The sequence below is a fragment of the Schistocerca nitens genome, chromosome 1 (assembly GCF_023898315.1).
Source record: "Schistocerca nitens isolate TAMUIC-IGC-003100 chromosome 1, iqSchNite1.1, whole genome shotgun sequence".
Lineage (NCBI taxonomy): Eukaryota > Metazoa > Arthropoda > Insecta > Orthoptera > Acrididae > Schistocerca > Schistocerca nitens.
Genome location: NC_064614.1, coordinates 851452568 through 851471368, shown reverse-complemented (window position 1 = coordinate 851471368; position 18801 = coordinate 851452568). Strand labels below are relative to the sequence as shown.

General features: G+C 43.5%; 1 protein-coding gene across 3 annotated transcripts in view; it reads right to left on the bottom strand.

Annotated features, from left to right (window-relative positions):
- The window catches only part of LOC126263247 (serine/threonine-protein kinase 3), a 378603-nt gene that overhangs the window by 254486 nt on the left and 105316 nt on the right, over positions 1-18801 (bottom strand). For 2 of the 3 annotated variants that reach the window (XM_049960335.1, XM_049960343.1), the window contains exon 1: positions 18328-18485. The exons of the other annotated variant lie outside the window; for it this stretch is intronic. The gene's annotated coding sequence lies outside the window, so the exon portion shown is untranslated. Of the gene's footprint in view, positions 1-18327; positions 18486-18801 lie in introns of those variants that run through there. 3 annotated transcript variants of the gene reach the window in all.

The following is an 18801-nucleotide window of genomic DNA, read 5'->3' as shown; positions in this document are numbered from 1 at the left end:
ATCTATTGCATTTTGTGTTGAATCGACTTTGCTATGTCTGAAACCTCCCATTCCATGTATGCCTGCACGGGAATAATTAGAAGTCTCCGTGCGACTACGGATTAATGCACCACCGGAAAATAAATGCAGCACTCTCAAGGACTACTCAGCAGCCACAAGGGTATAGGGTATAAGATACTCAAAGACAAGGTATTATCTGAAAGGAACCGAAATCGGCAGATGTGATGTACCTATACATGTACAGACAAAGAACTGACTCCAGTTTCAGAAAAACTGCATGATAGGGGCGCCATTTCCTTTATCGCACGACCCCTCAGGTTGTCGCCTGCGGCACCCTTACAGCGTGACGGCGCGTCGACGATATTTGTCCCGTTTCGTTGCACTTCATGGCAATCCATCCTGGGCTATCATTTCAGCAAGATAATGCCCACTCGCACACACTGTGAGTTTCTACTGCTTATCTTCATGCATGCCAAACTCTACCTTGGCCAGCATGGTCGCCGGATCTCTCCGCATGTGAGATCGTTTGTAGCATTATGGGCAAGGTTCTCCAACCATCTCGGGATACTGACGATGTAGTGCGCCAAATGGACAATATTTGGCGCTACTGCCCTCAGTATCAATCAATGCCACGCCGATTAATTACTTGCATAAGTGCCGGAGGTGGACCAACCCGTTAATGACTTGCTTAATTTGTCAATTTCTTTCTCTTTATTAAACCATCCATTTTTTCTGAAACTGTGATAATTTGTTTCTCTGTGCATGTACATCATAAATACTGATTTCCATTCCATTCGGGCAATTCTTTCGAGGTACGTTGTTTTTGGTTTTAGAGTGAAAAGCGTACGGAGTTGTTGGGGTGTTGGTGATTAGTCAGGACCACCGGCGATCAGATGGCGCTCTGGACCCACCCCAACTCCGGTGCTCCCCTGTCATCGAGCAGTGTCCATGCCACGACTTTGGAACGAACGGCACTAAAATTATGGAAGACAGATTATCAGTTTATGGTATTACATTCTATGCCAGTCAGCAGCACCATTCGTTGCCAGGAACACGTATTGTTTTTACAGCAGAGATGATGGCTATTGACAGGGCCCTCCGCTTTGCCGTGTTTTAATATGTACTGAGTCACTGAGCAGTATTCACACCTTTGACTTACGTTACTCTTGTCATCCTGTGGTCTCTGCTATTTATGACTTTCTCGCTAAACTTGGTCATACTGACTGCTCCGATGTCTTTGGCTCTGAGCACTATGGGACTCAACAGCTGTGGTCATAAGTCCCCTAGAACTTAGAACTACTTAAACCTAACTAACCTAAGGACATCATACACATCCATGCCCGAGGCAGGATTCGAACCTGCGACCGTAGCAGTCGCGCGGTTCCGGACTGCGCGCCTAGAACCGCGAGACCACCGCGGCCGGCCCCGATGTCTTTCTCTTGGTCCCAAATCATGTTGGTATCCCAGGGAATGAACTGCCAACCGTTTCTCTAGAGGAGCGATTCTCTCCTCCCCCCCCCCCCCCAATTATCTTTGCCGACGCAGGTGCGGATTTGCGGGTGCAAATAAGATATCTGCTCACTCCGTAGATGGAACGACATCTTCTTGGCTACTATCCTCTAATAAACTTCATATTATCAACGAGTCTACTCCCGCTTGGCACCCTTCCGTTCCTCCTGGAAAGAACCCAGCGTCCTACGTCATCTCTGAGTTGGTCAGATCAGGCTGACCCATAGTTAAGTTTTACATAACGAGCCATCGCCTCATTGTAGCTGTGGAGTCTTACAGACAGTAGCTCATATCCTGATAGTGCCCATCTTCTTCTGGCCCTACATGCTAATGAGAACACGCAAGTGCCATAACCATAATTCTCAGAAGCTTTGCTTAGTGGAAGAGGAGTCAAAATAAGCGAAAGCATGTCTCGGCTTATCCATAGATACTTAGCACTTTTTTGAGACAACAATTGTCAAAGTTTTAGACGTAATTTAGATGCCTTTAGCACATCATCAGCTCAGCCGAAATGGTGGCAAAGTGGCTAGTGTCGCAGCCCCTCACTTTTGCATCCCGTGTTCGAAACCTGAATATCGTTGTTATTTACTTTCTCATTTAACTACCAATGTCTATACAAGGTTACTACATGAATGTTTATCAAGTTAGCAGATAAAATGGCATTACATTAATAGTAAAATATCAACTGGGTTTCACTGAAGTGTCTTTCATTTATCATATTAGATAAGTGTGGTATTCTCAGGACTTAAAACTGTTTTGAATTCTCAAACTCTTACATTTCATTCTTATCAGTTCTTAGATCTTGTATTTTATTCTTATGTTTATTCTTAGGGAGGATTTGGTGCATTCGCTCGGATGATACCGATCGTAGAAACATTCGAAACTTACAAATTCCGAATTCCATGTGCATCGCGCGAAGACACATTTGCCACAGCGACATCGCCTCGTATGAATCTCACTCGGGAGAAGTCGTTAACACTGCTGAAGATGTCAAGCGTTGGCAATAACTCTGCGGCAAAACATGCATAACGAATCACTTTTGCGAAAACTAGTGCTTGTAATTTATTATTAATGAAAAAACGCTAGAGGATTTCACCGGAAACAATTTCAAACAATTTTCTCATTCATTTATTTTTTCTTTATTTTGTAATTAATCCACCAGGCGTACAATTAGTAGACGAATGATGACAACGTTATTTCAGTACACAATGGATAATAATCGGGTTTCGAACACGGCGCGCGGAAGTGTGAAGCCGCAATAATAGTCACTGCGCCACCGCTTCGGATGAACTGTTTACTTACTAGAAGGGGCGCATACACACAGTACTTCGAAAACTTTGACCTTAGTTTTCTCAGAAATGGTCGAATTCCTACGTATAAGCCGAGACACGTTTTCATTTATTTTGACCTTTTCCAATGAGTGAAGTTTCTGGGAAATCAGGTCATGTTCTCCGCGTAGTCGTGGCCTTCTAAATTCTGTGGATCACATGCTGGCAGACGACTCATAGACGGTTGAACTGGTTCTTTGTTTCGTGGTTTTCAATTTAAGATGCAAGGTTTTAAGCTACCTTCACGGCAGGGACGGGATGGTTGGGCGTCTCTCGCTGTCTCTGGAGGACCCCGACCCTACATCCTTGACCAGATCAGTCTTTCATTCCTTACTCTGTTTTAATTGTTTTTAAATGCGTTTTGTCTCCTTTTCTGCTGGCCCCTATCTTCTATTTTACAGGTAATATTAGGTTGAATAGTGTGGGCTCTTTAACGCCATGACTGCACTGGGGCAGGAGTGGAACGGTTGTGGGTGGGACGACTCTCGTCGCATCTAAAGCCCCAAGGACGCCCAACTGCTGCCATACCTCGTCACTCCTCTTGTTTTTTATATTATTGAGTCTAAATGACGTCCATTACATTTTTAAAAAAATGGCTCTGAGCACTATGGGACTCAACTGCTGAGGTCATAAGTCCCCTAGAACTTAGAACTACTTAAACCTAACTAACCTAAGGACAACACACACATCCATGCCCGAGGCAGGATTCGAACCTGCGACCGTAGCGGTCGCGCGGTTCCAGACTGTAGCGCCAGAACCGCTCGGCCACCAGCGGCCGGCCATTACATTTTTAGTCTTCCCACTTTCACTGTTCTGAATCTGCTGACTAGAAAACATTGCTTCCTCTGTAATGGTCTTCGCCCTTCATCGGAATGGCGGAGGTCGGATGCAGGGTGAGGTGGGCCTTTCTCGCCATTGGAAGAGCCGTGGGATACCCCTCGTCTGCTCTGGCCATTTACTCGTCCGATCCATACTTCTCCGTAAATTATTTCTCAGCTCTAGCATCAGTATCGTCTTCAATGCCTCGGTCTTACCGCTTCTATGTAATTTCATCATCAGAATACGTACTTCGTGGATGTACGAAATTCGGATGAACTACCTCTGGATCGAGGGACTGATGATCTTGCCGTTCAGTCCCTTATGCCCAATCAATCAACCAACAAACCAACCAACCGCCCATGAAGCACGGCATTCATTCAACTCTCTTTACTGTGACAGGCCACTATGGATCGAATTGAAACCCGCTGATTTTCTAAGAAGTTCAAGCCGCTTAAGATACCAGTTCTATGATTCGTGGCTGGAAAATGTAATAACATTGTCAGCCTATTTTAGTACACAGCAGACTTTACAACGTTCACTATCATGCTCCTCAAATCCGCTGTAGCACGATTTTGTCCTTGTGCCACGGGCACTTATCCTGCAGGGAGATGCCATCGCTCCATGGAAAGGCATCACATCGGAAGAGATGTATGTGTCCATAATATGGACGTTGACGTAATCCGCAGCCGTCATAGTGCCTTGGATTACTACCGTAGGTCCAAAGGCTATGTGAATGTTCCCCGTAGCATAATACTGCCTTCACAAGCGAACGTTAGATGGCGAAATATGATTCGTCCGGCCAGGCGACACACTTCCATTTATCCACGGTCCCATTTATGATTCCATGCCCATTGAACATTAAAATTGTAATTTATGATACTGTTTGATCGACATGGAACGCGTAGGGGTCGTCTGCTGTGGAGTCCTCTGTTCACCGGTGTGTTCCACAGCACCTGTACCTGCACCAACACTGTCGTCAGGTCTGCCACATACAAAGTACTGCCGCCTTTCCTGCGTCACAGAGCGGGCAAGCTTTCGACACGACTTATCATAGATGCTCACAACAGTAGCACGCGAACTGTTGATCAGATTCGCTATTTCCGAGATGCTCATTCCCAGGCGCCAAGTCGTAACATTCTCCCCTTTCTCCATTTGAGCCAATGCACTTTATTTTCTTTCGCATTTAAAAATGCACCCTGACTTCATCTGTGCTCAACAGAACCCACGTGACACAGGAGAGAACACAGTTCCTGGCCTGTGTCCGTGAAAATAAGCCGTGCTTCTGTTCCTGGAAACTGCACGATACAACCAGAAAGTTACGACTGCTAATGGAAGTTTCTCGTAAAAGAGCGAACAGTGTGAAATCTTCTGATATAGACCATTAAGGAAAGACAGCGATCGTAAAGTTCGTGAAAATATTGTTAATTGCTGCTAGAGATATCACAAAGATATTTACGATCCGATTCGAAATACTTACCAGGCCCGCTGCAAGAAAGCAACCTTCTTCATTGACTGTAAGAAGGCGTGCAGCGCATTATAAAACCTACTTCACGGAAAGATACCTGCTCCGGGTCAGCCTATCTACACTGCTAGTTTCTTCCTTGAAAGACGGCTTCGGCTCAGAGTTATCGAACCCCTCAAATATCACAGTAGAATAATTTTTTCTGGAGACTGATACAGTTTTAAAGACTAATATTTCTGACAAACAATAAAATGATTTGTACCAATAAAGTTAGATTTCAGTTTTTTTCTAGAACCAAAGTAGATGGCTCTGGTACATCCGCAATCAGAGCAGCTTCCGAAATTGTTTCACTTTAAGTTTTAAATCACGGGAAAGGAGGTTTTCTCCAAAGGAGTACGAAATGGAACAGCCTGCGACGCGATGAGCAAAAGACACGCAGAAGACAACGAAGACCGCCGCCTGCTTATGTGACGACGGCGTAAACGCGATGAAATGTGGAACCGGTGAGATTAAAAACCTCGAGACGACTCTAAAACTTCGCTCAAGGAAAAAAAAAAGCTATTTACAGGAAGTAGCAGCGGAAGAAACTTTAAAGAGATACCCTTAATGGTACTACAAATCTGTTTCTTGTAAATACAGGCTATTCCCTCGTCCGAATCACAGTTGCCGCGAGCTTGTTTACTCTGAGCGGCACTTCTTGCCTGAGCCGTAACTGTCCAACCTCAACTGAGTGAGGGCCAAACAGGTTTAAAGTGAGCCACAAAAACTTCAGCTGTATTCCGTGATTCGGCTGCGTAGGAGGCACAGAGTCAACATCAATTAGTTATACACAGGGTCTGACAGCGTTTCAGTAAAGACAGAAAGACAACCTTACAAACGAAACGAATGTATGCATCAAACTAAGACTACATTTTGCAGTCGAAACAGTGTTACAGGATTAAGGACACAACGCTACAGATTCAACATTAACACACTACTCGTCTAACCTAAACAGTGCAGGTGGCATACTGCGTCAGATGTGTTAAGGAAATCGTATAGTCGCTAAACTTCAGCCATATGGAACACTAAAACGGTTGTAGAAAACGAAAACGTCGAGGTGCGTACTGTTCTCATCTGAGAAGGTACAAAGTTACAATATACAGATAACCCACAGATATTGCCAAATTCCAGTTCTTATGACGCACGAAGATAACTGTATCTCGTTTCACGGCTTAAGATTCCATCACTCATTTAATCCCTCATTTGCTTCTGAATTCCATTTCGGTGTTTCAACGGGAGATATCGTGCATGAAGACGTACGTGTATCGCTCCGTACGAAAACAGAAAAGAATGGTACTTCCTATTACACAAGGATGTTACTACGACATAACGTTTTCAAACGCAGAAGATACTTAGCATTCTTGCTTCTCCGGTATCATCTGAAAACGGAACTTTATACTTACTTCATTATGGTGGTCCTAGCTGCCTCGATTACAAATCCGTTAATATACATGGTGTATCAAAGAGAATCATCCGATTTGGCAAGTCTTATTTCTGAAACTGATAAACATATAGAACGAATTTTGTTTTTTGATGAACGGAAAACTCAATTTTTTTTCATATGTCCCCCTTGAGATGCACGGCACATCTCAATCCGGTATTCAAATTGTTCCCACACTACAGCGAGCAAGTCTTGAGTTACAGCTTACTCAGCTGCTGTTATGCCAAGACTCAGTTCATTCACTGTCGTTTGTAAAGGAGGCTTATAAAAAGTCTTTTATAAACCCCCCCACAAGAAATAATCACATACAGTCAGGTCCGGTGACTTTGGAGGCCAGTAATGTAAGCTGAATCATTTGGTCCAAAGCGACCGATCCATCGCTCAGTAACCCTTTGATTTAAAAATTCCCGCACTTCCAGATGCCAGTGTAGCGGTGCACTATCCTGTTGGTATGCAGTCGTTCGAATCTGTCTCCAACTAAGGGAAAAGAAAGTTCTCAAGCACATCGAGATGACTGCTTCCTATAACAGCGTTCTCGGCAAAGAAATATGGACCACACAACTTTTCCCGTGAAGATGCGCAAAACACATTAAATTTTGGACAGTCCCTCTCATGTTGTACAACTTCATGTGGTTGTTCTGTACCCCATTGTCTCACCTTTCCATTACGGATCATCCTCCATCCTGTCAAGAAGGAAATTACGAAAATCCGCACGTTGTTGTTTGTCACCGCCACGAAGAGCTTGCAGTAGATGGATTTTGTATGGTTTCATGCGTAAACGTCAATGCAACACACGCCAGACGGACATAGGTAGCATGATGAGCTGTCCAGCTGCACAGCGAACGGATTTCTGAGGACTCCTTGTGAAACTATGGCAGAAGCATTCGACGTCTACTTCACACACTCAGGGATGGCCTGGCAATGTGCCTTTACACAAACAACCTGTTCCTCGGAATTGTTCATGCCATCGTCTAATGCTCTGTGCGGTAGGAGAATCCATATGATACCTAATACGAAAGTCACCCTGAACAGTAATTACTAACTCGCATTGAGCAAAGCATAGGACACACAACGCTTTCTGTTGTCCCGACACCATTCCCCATTCTTGCTACAACTGAAGTGGGCGCAGACTGCTGCTACCTAGCGGGGACCATGTAAAACTCGAGAGTTTGGTCTTTCCGACAGTCTTTGTTCAGTCACGTATCTCAAATAAAGTAAGTTACAATTTCTTTAAAATCAGACGATTCTTTTTGATACAGCCTGAATAATATTTGCGGTTAATTTCACGATACCTCCAAAACTTCCCGCCGCCAGTCACTGGATTGTTGTATGTGGTGCTAACTTGAAGTTGCATGAATTTTCACTTGTCTTTTGCTGGAAAATGTGATATAACGGACGCTGAAGTGGTTGGGTTCTACCTGTGCACTATAGTGATTATAAATGTATCAATCAAGTAGTCGCCAGTACTTACGTCTTCACATCAGTTTATTTCAAGGGAAAAAATTAGAGATCCGTATTGTTCTCGAGCTTTTCCGGATATTTTTGAACATTCTAGTACATCTGAGAAGGCAGAATTGTGGTCCCTCCCCCGGCAATTGCCTGCTCCGTTCGGAAGTTGCGCGACAAAGTGATAACCTTTTGTTATTAATGTTAGAAAAACTAAACAGTGTATTTACTAGCATTTCATGTAAAAGCATCTCTCAATAGCAGGCTATCATTCCATTATTTCAAAAGTGTTAATTACCAACAGAATAGTAAACAGTTGTTAAACGAAATGGCAGACGAAGCACTTCGGAGATCATTGAATCACGCCTAACTTGGATGGCGGACGAAGTGGATCGGCTGTTTCGGAAGACCGACATGTTGTCTGCCTTGGTCGGTATCGGATCTCTGGTTGTTTGGACAAGTAACTGAAAACAATTTCATTTTTTATGAACGTGTGAAGAATTGAAATGACTTCATAAAGTGGAATATAACTGTGCTGTTCCTCATATGCCGCTAATAAAATGCGAGTGACATCCCATAAAAACAAAAATAATTGCAAATTTTGTTATTCATACAATATCACTTTCTCCTAAGAGTTTATTACAGCCTCAAGATAACGGATTTACGACCTACGTGCTGTTTTCTTCGGAGGAGACAACCACTATAAAGGACTGCACGTTGGTGAACAGTAATTAAAACTTACACATTTCACTCAGCGCGGTGAAAGCAAATAGTCACCTTGCGTGTACTGCAGTGTTAGTACAAATGAGATCAGTGACACACCTGTAGTAACACAGAGGTGGTTTGAAGGGGAGAAATTTACGAGGAAGGGGGTTTATCACACGAACGTATAAATAACCCTCTATCCCTCTCTTTTTCAACTTGCCGTAGTATGGTATCCGCAATCACCAAGTGGGCGCGATCACAAGCGGAGAAAGGGATCTTATGACAAGTATGCGTGCAATAAATGCAGCAGGCGAATTCATAGTATCTTCAATGTCAATATGAAAGTGCAGCAGAATGAATGACATATTAAGAAAAAGGGGAGCTCCACCAAACACAGCATTTGAATGCTCGACAAATGGATGGGTAACATCAGAACTGTTTGTCCGGTGGCTAAAACACTTCATAAAACCTACCAAAGTAGAAAAGAGAGATCAGAAACAAATATTGTTTTTATTGGATGGACATAGCTGTGCACAAACCTATAAAAAAGACAGACAACTAAAAAGATTAAAAAATATAGGACAGGGTGAAGTGACTATCATACGTAAGATCGAGGAGCAGACGTGATTCAATGTATGAAGTTTTAAGTTTCAGCACAAGACCACCTATGCGCTGGCGTGGAATGTAAAATCAAGAAATATTTCTGGGATGTGTGTTCAAACCAACTGATTTGCGATATGCCAATTTAAGCAATTTAATTTGTGAAGGGTTTATATTTTGTTTCCAATGTTCAATTTCATCACGCGAAACTATGGAAGTTACGTTTATAGTTCGTCGTTTTGTTACATTATTCCCTAGATTTATTATGTCGTCGCTAACTTATCTTAAGTACGACTTAGATCAGGAAACCAGGCGCCTTAAACGTACCGAAGGTGCTGATTTGAAAAAGGTTGAAAACTCTATTTGAGAAAAAATTTTCAGGTTGTGTGGAAGCTGATTGATAGATAAAGGCTGTGGAGTACGCAAAATAAACTGTAATTTATATTAGCCAACCAAATACAGTAATTACCCGCTAACGCGTACGACTTGAGCAACCTTACTGTAATACCAGGGCAAAAAAAACTATTTAAAGTCACTGAGGACCGTCGTCCTCCCGAATGCGAGTCCAGCGTGCTAACCACTGCACCACCTCGCTCGGTAAGAAAACGAATAATTTGGAGCAATGAATCACGCTATGCTTTGTGCCAGTGAGATGGAAGGATTTGAGTTTGGCGAACGCTAGAAGAACGTTATCACGTGTAGTGTAAATAATGCACTACGCAAACAGTACAGAGGAGACGGTGTACTTTTTTTGTGGTTCGAGTATGATCTACTTGCGGCGCTCAAGAAAACGCTCGATCCCGAAGGATTTGAATACATTTAACAGACTTGTGTGCTGCATACAGTAGATAAACAGTTCGTAGACTATTATTTGTCCGTATGACAATTCACCCCGTAATAAAGCAGCGTCAGTGATGCAAAAGTTTCTGAAATGTATTGGCCTCTTCAGAGCCTTGACCTGAACCCAATGAAACCTCTTTTGCATGAGCTAGAACGTTGACTTCTCTCCAGAACCCAGCGTTCAACGTCACTACCCTCCCGAGTAGTAGATTTTGAGGAAGAATGGGCCCTCATTCTTCCACAGGCAACACATTGAAAGTTAAACTACGGATAGGCAACCCTTCTCAAAGCACTGGTGTACCTGCGGCCTAACTTGGAAGGGGTTACATCAATAAACGACAGAGCTTCAGTCACGCACACTGTGGCAGAGCGAGCGCCGACAGAGGTTGCTGGCGCTGCGGACCTGTTAGTCTCCGCAGACCACACCACACCACCTGGTCGCAAATAGTTCCTCTAGTATCTCTACGCGGCCTGGATATTTCAAGGCGGCACAAAGCCGCAACGAGGGACCTGTGATCGAGATCATGGGCTGGTGCCGACTTCACCCACTGTTCAACAGTGCTGAACGGAACCTTCGCTCGATAAAACGTCATGCAGCACCAGCCACAGAGGTAGACGCCAGTGTCTGGTTTTCACCATCATCACTACTTGGCCTCTGCAACGGAGACTACTCGGAACTTGGTGTTGGCAGTTGACCTTCACTGCGTTATTTTGGACTACTTCCGAGGATATAATAACGTCGGATGTTTCATGATTGTCGTCTTCAGTTGAGTACATTCAGTGTTGAAAATGCGCCTTAACTTATCAAAAAGTGTTTCAGGCAGAGTTCAAGCCGTTATAAAGACGAAGGGTGAACACACCCCATATTGATGTCACTAATAGGTGTTCGGATACTCTGATCAAATAGTGCATGTATACTTGAACAAAAACACCCCATTACGCCCGACCAAGAACGGTCACATTACGAGAGTAATCAATCGCTCAAGGCGGCATTGATAGTTCGCAGAAGTCACAGTTACACATGTTATCGACCATCTCTAATAAGAACGATTTTTTTTTTTTTTTTACGAGGGCAGGCTAAATGTTCGTATCGCTATGAGATTTCCAGCACCATTTTATAGACGTCAATTCAAGAAATCAATTTCGATGCGGAAGAGAGAAGACGACGGCGACGGTATGGTGGTGGTGGTGGTGGTGGCGGCAGCTCGGCGTTTATAAATAGCGGAGATCTTGGCAACCAAGTGCACAGGGACGCAGGCCAGAAGCTCTCGCAAGCTCGCGGCCAGCACGAGGAGCACGTTAAAGATCCATCAAGGTCACAAAATACAGAAAAAATAAAGCTGTTATTTCATGTTTCGGAATTGGTTAGTGCAGCAACGTGCCAATCAAAATTACGAAATACTTAATAACGCATTCTCCACTTTAAAGGTGTATTTTTTTTTGTCCTGTTTCCATATACAACAGAAAGAGGATATACCATTAATTAAAACAACCGCAATAAATAGGCGTTGACTCACGCACCTGCTGCGGAATGCTGTTTTGTACAATGACTTTTTAAGAAATAATGCTGTGTGTGTTGTGTGTGAGTACTTAAACTGGTGATGGGGACACCATAGTTACCGGATACTCTCCCTCGTTCCACGAAAGAGCGCATACGCAGTCAAAGGCAATCACTTCGGTACAATAGCCAGTTGTTACTCAAACAGTGGAGAAACATCAATAAATTTAAATGTTCGTAGTACGGTATACCAACCACTACAATATAGGTCTGTTAAAGACTGCGCCTTTATTCAAGTTGACGAGAACACTAACACAAACTCAGTACCAATCTGTTGCACACGAAACTTCAGAATACATGACGAATACTTAACCGTTTTGTCTCAGATATAGCCAACGACGTTCTTTGGAAAAGAAAGTGTCCTGTATTGAACGTTCTCGTTGAATTCCTAACTACTACAGCCCTGTGTAAACGAGAAATTAACAAATCTAACATTTTCCTCGTAACAGAACAACTACTTATCGTCGGAGCTCTAAATTCGCATTGTAGTATTTCAAGACTAATACTTCGTGAATATGATACGAATCACTGCCGCCCTTAGACTTCACCCGACTCAATAACTCAAAACACCTACGTGTGAAGAAACATGTTTGTGCATATGTTTCACAAAGATTCTTGAAACAGTTTTTCAGAACAACGCGCAAAAAGGGTTTCCTTGTGTAATTATCTAAAATGCTTCATCGAGATTCCATTGTGAAGTCAGTTAAAATAACGCTAGAACACTTACGAAAAAATTCCGACCCATCAATATTCAGCCACCACAGGAACTGCACGTCACGAAAAGTTAAAATCTGGTGTCTTGACATAACGACTGAGTTTAACTGCGCCCGTAAGTATATAATACAATACTGGTAACAGGCATTGGCCACGGCGGCCTACAGGCAGTAATTTATCCGCACGTTCAATTCATTTAAAAAATCGTATGTAATACAAAAACAGGTCAAGCACCTTAATGACCTGAAGAATATATTTGATGTCTCGTGTGGTATTAGCCTTCTGGACACGATTGTGCTCTCCAGTCCCACACTTAACATTTTTAGCACAATGGCGCTTACTAACTGCCCCGAACGCGACATACACGACTGCGGTAGAGTTCTAAGGGAAAGCCGGAGGCAGGACTATTAATCCCAGAAAAGCCATCGCCATGTATAGCATTCATCTTACGATCTCTAGTTTCATAATATAATGGGCTTTCTCTGGACTATAACAGTCAGCTGGCTCTGCCACGAATTATTTTACGAGTATTTGTTTTCAAGGAGGATGCACAAGGTCGTCACTTCAGAGCAAACCACCAAACATTGGAGTTTGAATCACAATTTATGTTAATGTTCAGTACTTTGTTTCTTCCGCCTAACTTGACAGCTTCAGTACCAGATTGAAGCTTTGCTAGAGAATTGAACCCCTTGTGTATGCAAAAAGCTAGCTTCTGGTGAGCTGAAAAATTTCTTTATGTCAACTGGCGTTAAAACTTAAAATGTGACTTTCGTCCTGCGAAGGCACAATCCATATGGCGCAGAACCATGAACATACAGAGGTGAACGTTTTGAAATCGAGCAAGACGGATATCAGCAATGGAGGACACTAATATTGATGTGCATTTAATGGCTCTAAGTGCGTGGTCTCAGGTTTTCATTCATAAATGGAACTAAAAAAAATTAAAAAAGGCTTGCATGTCTTTGTATTAGCTGTTCCATCTTGTGTACGATCTCTACGGGAAAGAGAGCTGAGGGACAATCGCACATTTCGTAATGAATGGGGTTCTTGCAATTATTGAAGCATATTTCTACGAAGTAGCAGAAGTCAGTCAGTCATTCTTCAAACACACTTCGGGGAGGTTTTACGGCGAAAATAAGTGCTGAACAAACAGTCGCACTGCCTTCCTTGTATTTTTTTACGCTTGTATAACGGCTCAACATTACTTCCGTGAGTCTTAAAAGTAAAACTGCCGTCTCAGACAAGTAATTCTTCACTGTGACCATAACCTCTGCAAGAAAGTGTGCGTAGCTCCTCTACAGTTAAATTTACTACACTAACCACTTGAAATTCCTTTATTACATATAGTGACGCAGAATCACGTGGAAGGTATGACACTTAAAAATGATGGTGGATTTGATACAATGAGAACTTGCTCTTCGAAGAGCAATTAACTCCGTGCATGGGCAGCAGATAGCTCCAGCAGATATGGACAGATCAAAATTTTAACGTTCATTGAAACAGCAATATATTTATAATTTACTTGTCTTCGTAACGAAGTGTTTTAATTGTGAAAACTACACAGTAACTATAGAGAAAACAGTTCTTGAAATTTGTTCGTAAGACTTTAGTAATGTAACTTTCTTCACTAATGATTGTAGACGTATCGTGGTGTAATGGTACTCTATATTCACTGTATTCAGTAGTAAAAACCAGTTCAGTGGATCTCAGGCAATTCTTACCGCGTAGTAACATGTGGAATGGCGAAAATATTTTGAAGTAACTATGGCGGATATAAATCATAATACGTAATCCAGTTTTGCTCAATTCCACAGATACTGTATGTAGTTTCTTTCGGTATTAAACGTTTTAATTGAAATTAGGCGTTTGTTTTCGTTTATAAATGACCAAACTATGACAATGTTTTTGATTCTACTTGAGAACACGAAATCTTACACTTCCATTTAAAACATGTACGAAGAGTAATCTGGGTAAGCTGGTATGAAAATGGCTTTTTAAAAATCGGAAAGCGAATGTTCTGTGAAGGTGAAAAAGACAGGTGTTTCGCTGAGTGGCTTTCTGCGTGGAATAGCGATGTCTTTTTAACAAAGTAATGTATTAAGTGTTTTTAGAGACGATTGTAATTTTGAAACAGTTCCTCTGAGAATTTGTTGGCAGCGGCTCGTACATTTTTCTTTGGATTTCGTATGATTGTCTGCTACGCATAGAAAGTAGTAAATCCTGATTGGTGTGCGCGCATAAAATAATGCGAGTCTTGCATTTTCGTACGCAAGACCGATCTGAAATGCCCTATGTTCCCAGTACTCAAAGCTTTCTCTACAACTAAAAATGTGTGATTATTCCTTAATACACTTTTTCTTTTTTTTTAGACTGCCTTGAAAGACGTGGCTAATAGCTTAACAATCAGGAGCCAGATGCCAACCAACGTCGGGTTGCGACCATAACGGATACAGAAAATATACTGCAATATTAGTGTAGATTTTCTGTGTAGCACAGAGTTTAGAAAAAACAAATACCGTCCTTCACTTGCCCTGACGCCTTTTGTGCACGGAACATGATGAACACTATTTGATGCCACAAGCTTTCTCTATATCGACTGATCGTGGTGCATGCGCGTCACGTGTCAGCAAGTTTTAATCTGTTTATATGCAGAAGACAGCGCAGAATCGGAAGTTAATTACAATAATGGATTTTGTGCTTGTGTGTTTGCTTTTTTTGGTGACAGTTGGCGAAGATTCCATGAGAATCTGATGCTTCTCATTGCGTGTTCTCCCACACGAGACCAAATATCTGAAAGCTAAACACTATTTGTGTTTTACAATACCTGGACAAAAAAGGTCCCTGCTGTGTGCATAAGTTTAAAAAAAAATTGGTTTTCTAATGCAAGTTGTTTCAAAAGTCAACCACTTATAATCTATAGATACAAATGATAACAGTGAATAATGTACTATGTGCAGCCTTCTAAATATTGTGCGATATATTTTTGAAATGCTCGTGCGGCACTTTCCCCACTTTAGAACTGTGGAGAGTTTAGCGTAAAACCTTTGTCAAGAATATCTACTATGCATTTTGCTTTGGTACTTAACACGATGTGCAATCACTGGCAGTCCCTAAATTCTCATACCACATTCGAACTTCTTGCACGAAGAATCCCTCATAACTTCACTTTAAACAGTCAGTACTGCCACAAGCGCTATTCTAGTACGACCACATAAAACAAGCGAGTCACGGTAATGGAATACGGCAGAGGTGCTACTACAGACTCACTTGCCACGAACGAAAGTTGCTCGAGTAAAAAAGAGGCTTAGAGCTTCGACTCGGACAGCGCGATCGCATCTCCGGACCACGGAAAGCGCGCCCAAGACTGAGCACAGCGGTGGTGGTGTGTGGAGGGGTGTCTCCTCGGGCCGAACAGCCGCGCCAACAAGAAATGGAGCGGCCGCGCCGCGAGCCGCCCTGGTGACTCACTTCCGGCGCTGCGAGCACGCCACGGCGCGAACACCGCTTCCGGCAGGCGGGCCGCAAGTGCACACGTGCAACAGCGCTATGGCAACACCCCGCCAAACGTCTCGCAACCCCATCGACCCAAAGTTGTCACGTAAGCTGTCCAGCCGGGTAAACCGCGTCCACGAAGTTCTACGCCTGAAACACACGTCGTTAGCTGCGACAGTACAAAGCAGAGGGAGTAACATAAACTGTTTAGTGCCTGAACGTCACGACTCCGTAAAGCTTTCTCTGAACGAGCGACTTCATCTCCAGTGACTAATCGTGACAAGTCGCTCCACTGCAGCGCACCTGGCGAATTGTTCCAGTACTTAGACTCGCCTGTCATGGATGGTCGTCTGTTTACAGTCAGCGCCAAAATTGCTTGTTACGAGATGTGTCTGCTGTGCAGCTTGTAATTTGAATGGTTAAAGTAGGGTTAGGAGGGACTGTCCGTCTCCGGTAACGTCTGACTATAGTACCAGAATTAAGGGACAAGCAGTGGTAATAACAGTACTGAAGTCCAAAGCGATACTGATAGTGTGTGTTCTCGACGAAGGTAGTGTGATAAATGGTCCACACTGGTACATGGGAACAGATAAAAACTGTAATTCTAAGTGGTTTGGCTCACAGCGCCTGTTTACTTATTCTTTCTAGCTGCCAACTCTCAAAACTAGTTTCCTTCTCAAATAGCGTTGTCTTACTCACTGCTGAGCTTCGCCGCCTTTAGATCGCAAGGTCACGAGTACCATTCCCTACTCATCGAAGATATTCTTAGTTCTGGGACTGTATATTCGTATTGTACTGATCATTTCATCTATCTTCATCACAAAGACGGGCAAGTCGCTGAAATGGAGTTAAAAAAAATACCAGGCGCCGAATAACCCCACTCTCTCGGCCAGTAATGCCGGACGACCACTTCATTTTTATTCATTGTTGAAACACTTTTCCATCTATTTATAGTCTTAGTCATTCACAGTGTGAGCCTTTTGAATAGGTATTCAAAGACAAAATTCATGTATCTGGTGCCTCTTCTTGTCGGAATACACGTACAAAAATATCAAGACTTCATACAACCTTTGTAATGTGTCAAAACAAAGGAAGAGACACAAAATCTGTTACTACAAGATGCAGCCAGAATTGTTTTACTTCCCAAGTTAGCAACGTGACTGGTGCCGATTTACACTCTGGCGTATGAAGTGTACCCACCTAACCACTTTAAACAAAGTCGACAGGTTCCGCAGCTCAGACGCCGATAAACATCGCCAAAGGACGGGCGAAGTGACGATCTCCCAACTGTGATTATTAGTATAGTTGTGTAGAAACATTGTGTTCGTGCAAGAAGACCGCTTCTATTGACTATTTTTTTTCCCTGCGTGGCAGCTTTAATCAGGTACACAAACTATAGTACACGCATCCATTAACTCATAAACAGGCATCTCTGCAGTGTTTTCATCACACGTGGTACGCAGGGTGTAGACTTTCTTTTTTTAAGGAAATGCTGAAGCAACTGCCATCTTCATTTAAATACGGAGCGATGTACTTCACGACATTTGATACCTCCCTGAGCAAGACTCGTGATGATACTTCTTTACAACAAAACGTTTCGCAAAAGTAGCTAGGAAATGTGCATATGGAGGATATCAGAATGCTTCTAGGAAGACAAAGCAGGAAAAAGTGCCATGTCAACAAAAACAAGGAACTTCCGGATGCGCTATCGCACGGCTTGCTGAGCGTTGCTTATAAATGCTTAGGCGCTTGCTACGGGATGTAAAGACAGTAAATGTTTGGGACAGCCAGGTTAAATGGATTGGCGCTAATAAAACTGTCAAAGGCACTTAACGATTCTAATTCAATTTTTCACGATGCTCCATGCCCTCAATAATGAAAAATGGATTTTTCCGCTCAGTCCATAATAGACAATACAGTAGCCAAAATTCAAAGAAGTAAACGTTTCTGAAGTAGAAAACTCTCAACGAAAAGGAAGTGCGATACCAGCGTGAAACAGATTCGCAAATATTTACTTGCGGTGAACTCTGTGTGGGACTGAGGTGAACCTGTTTTCCTCCTTCTTGATTCTGGGTCAGTCTTCCGCGAAACACAGTCATGGAGCCTTCAAACAGAAGCATAGAAAAATATTCCGATTGAAGCGCTCGATGTAGCTAGCCATGTGCAGAAAACGATATCAAAGTGCAGCTGCCTCAAATACAATGGCAGGTAGACGCTAAGGCACGAGGCCTTTTTATCCAGTAACACGTGTACCGCACCACGACTGTGCTGGAAGACGACCACCGAATCATCAGATATCAACACAATGGCACTGTGTGGCGCGAGAGGCAGCCGAGTATCAGCCGGCTTCTGGCGGGCGGTCCAGCGCGTTTACCTTGTCTGAGGTCGTCGCGCTGGCGCACACGCGATGAAACCAGCCGCTATCGACAAGCACGCACCGCCCCCCGGGCTGCGCGAGGAGGGCACACGCAGATATGCACACGCAGGGCGCAAGCGCGAGAGCCAGCCGACAACACGCAGAGGCAACGGAGCCGCGGCCGCGGGCAGACTAACAAACAAGTGACTGCCGGCGAGGGCGCTGGGCAGAGCCGCCTCCCCCCCACCCGGCAGCCGCTCTGGCGACGGTCGCAGCCCGCCGATTCCGCCCCGCCTTCCTACGGCCGGAAAGCATGCACAAGCAGTGGGCCGAGTCGCCGAACACTACACTGACTTAGTCGCACAGAGTATAAATATCTATGGCGTGAGGATTCTGACGCAGAACGAGACTTCTGTCCGCAAAATCTACTGCAGCTTTAATCACGTGATTTTGGGACGGGCATTTTACCTCGTGTAGCGCTTAAGCCTGCAC